Source organism: Lissotriton vulgaris, chromosome 4_1, assembly GCF_964263255.1.
Source record: "Lissotriton vulgaris chromosome 4_1, aLisVul1.2, whole genome shotgun sequence".
In the NCBI taxonomy this organism is placed as follows: Eukaryota; Metazoa; Chordata; class Amphibia; order Caudata; family Salamandridae; genus Lissotriton; species Lissotriton vulgaris.
Genome location: NC_141691.1, coordinates 1018447690 through 1018451981, shown reverse-complemented (window position 1 = coordinate 1018451981; position 4292 = coordinate 1018447690).

Here is a 4292-nt window from a genome sequence, read left to right as displayed (position 1 = left end):
TTTATGCTAATTCCAATGTATTTTTACACTCGCATCTTGAGGTGTCATTATGTTGAGTTGTTTTTGGCTTTGTTATAAATCAAACTAACTTTACATAGGGGTCTGTGGTCACCAAGCGATGATTAGGATAGCGGGCGGATCGCCACCGCCCGTTTGGCAGTGGCGGTCCGCCCGATAAAAACCACCGCCCGCATAGAAATTTCCCCCTGCCACATTCCCATGGCAGGGAAGCCCCGGCGGACGGAAAGACCGTCTGCCGATTTTCTGCCCGTTCGAAGAGTGGACCGGGCGGAAAAGTTGTTAACATGGTGGAGGTGACTGGGAGACACCACCATCCATATTAGCATATCTGCAGAGCCATGTCTTTCTGTGGCGGTGCCACAATGGAACGGCATGCGGTTCTTGCCATTGGGGCCCGCAGCGGGGCCCCAGGGATTCTGGGGGGTGGGGGGTGCACATGGCAGTGCCTGCCACGTTGTGCATGGAACTGCACGACATGCCTTCTCGGCATTGCGGCGGGTGGTGCCGAGAGCACCGTCAGCCGCAATGTCAAGAATGCAAGATGCGCCCGCCAGTGTGGCGGGTGCATCCTAAGTTCACCTACGGGACTCCCGCACCGATGACATGCAGTTCCATTCTACGAAAGTATGGCGTGCGGACAAAGTCCGCCCTCCATCCTAATGATACCCTATGTGTCCAAAAGGATTCTTGTTTAATTGGCTGAATAACAAATTTCCTCCTGCTTTCATGCTGCTAAAAGAACCATCACATTGTGTGTCTAGAACAGATCCAGAACATATAGGCCCAACCCTTTCATATGCATGGCAGAAATCACATCACATGCTAAAAATAGATAAGATTCTCTTGAGAGCTACACTGTCAGGCAATGGTAAAATTTGAAATGATAACAGCAAACCCTGTTATCAATAAAGGGGTGAGCAGGATAGACCAACTATTATCAGGCACAAAAAGTATGTCATTTGTAGAAGCTCACACAGCTTACCATTTCTTCCTCCACCAATCCTAGAAGTACCGCTAGTTATCACACAGTTTATCCACGGCCCTAGGCCCACATCCTATTCCCCTATGAAATCCTCTCTGTGGTCCTACCTACAGACATGGGGAATCTATAAGTGGGTGGTCTCTGAGTTATACAAGATACTAATTAACACAGCCTTGTTGTCTCTGACACGAGCCCAATTAAAAGAGTGGTTTTCCTCCTGAGTGCATTTAGAATGCACATATGATGACTGGGCAGAACTACTTCTATACCATGATAAATTCCACCAAGAGGTACAACTAGAGCTGGAATACTACATAATTCTACACTGATGGCACTGTTCCTCAGATAGGTTAAAGCAATCAGGGATCACGGGGGACTCAGCATGCTGTAAGTGTAGCACAGTAAATAGCAATATCATCCACAAAGCCAAGACCCTATTGGGGTGCTGTGTGGAGGGAAATGAAACACCTATCAGGGATTGCAGGGGATTTGGAGGACTCAGCAGTAATGCTAAATGATTTCTCACAGTATCCAGAAATCACACAACAACATTGACCATGGTTTTCCACAACCATAAAGGTTGCTAAGCTTGGTGTTCTCCGGATCACTGACATAATACCATGGAGCAAAATATCGACCTTCTAAAATTTACTATACCCACTCCAGTGAGTTCAACAGTTGGGAAATTGTTGGATAGCAGGAGGGTAAAAATTATTATTCCCACTCCAGTGAGTGCAACAGTAGGGAAAGCATTGGATAGCAGGAGGGTAAAAATTACTACTCCCTCTCCATTGAGTGCAACAGTAGGGTAAGCGTTGGATAGCGTAGGGGTAAAAATTACTATTCCCACTCCAGTGAGTGCAACCGTAGGGAAAGCGTTGGATAGCGTAGGGGTAAAAATTACTCGATATTCTGTCCAGTCAATATTTTTTTTTGATATTGTGACTGTTCACCGCGTTCTCCCTTATTGGAAAAATATCGCTGCTTCCACAGTCAAATTGTGGTTGAGGGAATTTTTTCTAATGGCCTCCTACAAATGCATAATATATAAACTGGAAGATCAATGACCTATTTTCAGAAAATATGGGGTAATTTCCCTAACTACGGCAGAATATTGAGTCTACCGAAAGGACATTCCAAGTTATTTTAGAACAACTGTGGTTCATGTATACTACAAGGGAGCATAGGCCTTCCACTTCCACACCACCATGTCCACCGGTCTTTAATCCTGACTTATGTTCTTATATATCTTTGGCATTATTGCAAAGTCACTACAACTCAAAACAGGGCTCCACTGACAATATTTTTAATTCCTATGTTTTTTTTATAAAGCTTAAGGTTATCCAAGGGGTGAAGAGGTGAAGGGGAGAAGGGACGAGAGGAGAAAGTGTCCAGGGCAGGTAAACTCACTCACACACTGACAGATCACTAATAGTAACAGTCATTACATGGATTTCATGGTACTGACTATGTTTCTGTTTTGAACTATGAAAGCAGGTGTTTTGCCAAAGTGGCCTTAGAGTGGGTGTAAACAATAGTGTAATCCCTAGTGAGACACGCTGAGCAAGTCATCTGCTCTGATCTGAACAATGCTTTGGATTGTATAAGTACTAATGAAGTAGCTACCCTCTTACTTCTAATTCGATCAAATGGTGTTCCTGACCCAAATGGGCTTCCCAATGCCTTATTCCATGCCAACATAGTTATGTGGACTGAAGTATTGACCCCAGTGTATAATGAGGTACTGGCATTGAAGATTGTACCAGTCTTATGGTAACGAAGCATTCCCCAGCCTATTTGTAAAAGTGACCTAGTTGGTTACCCTGCCAAATATCGGTTGATATCTTTAACTGATGTTGACGCCAAGGTTTTTGCTTCATGTCTTTTGATTGACCTGGAATACTGGGCAACACAGTTAGGTATAATCCCAGTAAATCAAACAGCTTTTCTCAATGGCCAATCTACTATCACCACCTTGTTGGGCCTTTTGTTATTAGCTGAAAGGACAGTTAACAAAAAAAAATGTATGTATTGTTTTTATTGATTTAAAGGCTTCTTTTGATTCTGTTCCTCGTGCCTTACTGTGGAAAAAACTGGTTGGCTGGGACATTCCAAGGAATTTGTTGGATGTTATTGTTCTACTTTACATCAATACCTGGACTCAGGTCAAGCTAGGTGTTAGTGATACTGTATCACAAAAACAACTAATACCTATGAAGATCCGAAGCAAGGTGGTGCCCTTGCCCCTTGCCTTTTTAATCTATTTTTGTCAGACCATTTTCAGCATCTGGAATCTGTGAATGCTCATTACCCAAAACTAGGTGAGGTGCTACTGAATTATCTAAAATACGAAGATGATACCATCCTGCTGAGTCAAACCTCAAGAAATTACCAAAGATTGATAAATGCATTCGATGATTATATTTAAATGAGCTGCTTGGAATTTAATGTAAATAAAAAACTACAATTATGCAAATTGGACCAGTAAAATGAAAGATCATTCATGGAGGGCTAGAGAAGGGCCAATTGAAGTGAATACCTATAGATATTTAGGCATTTTATTTGACAATAGAGTTTTGTTTAAAAATAATTTTAAAGACTTCAAGCTAAAACTGCAACTGGCATTCATGCTTTCAAATGTGTAGATAAATTGCTGAGATGCCAATCATGACTATATTCTTAAGGTTTTAAGAGCAAAAATCCAGACAACTATTACATACGGCTCTCCTATTACCAAGGGGAAAGACGCAAAACTATTAGATTTATTAGTTATTAAGGCGTATAAAACTATTTTGGGTTCCCCTGGTCAGTTGGCCAAGCAGAAATAAGACTGGAGTTTGGTCTACAGTCTATGGTGTCGCAAGGATCTTTCTTGAAATGTGTGTATACTATGTATACATCTGACCCTGATTCTTTAGCATGGGTCTTTTGTATAATTGGAAACTGTGGAAGATGAGTTACTATATGACAAGTTTGAGAAAGCTGAGAAAATGGCATTCACTTTATCAAAAAAGAACGTTGCTATGTTGTTGCACAGGCCTTGACTAGTGGGGGTGGGTGCAGTAACGGGATGAGCTAATGATTTAACAATTTTAAACAGGGTTTTAGGCTGGTTTTTCGCCTCCTGAATTTTTGTTGTGAAATATTTTAATATTTTAGATTAGTACTGTGAAGTAGCTGTTTGTACTGGGCAAGCCCCTGTTTATAAACTTTTTCTTTTCTTCACTATAGTCCTTCCTCCAGCACCTTTCCTGATGCTTGCAGCCAGCTTTTGGTCCTTAAGTTTGCG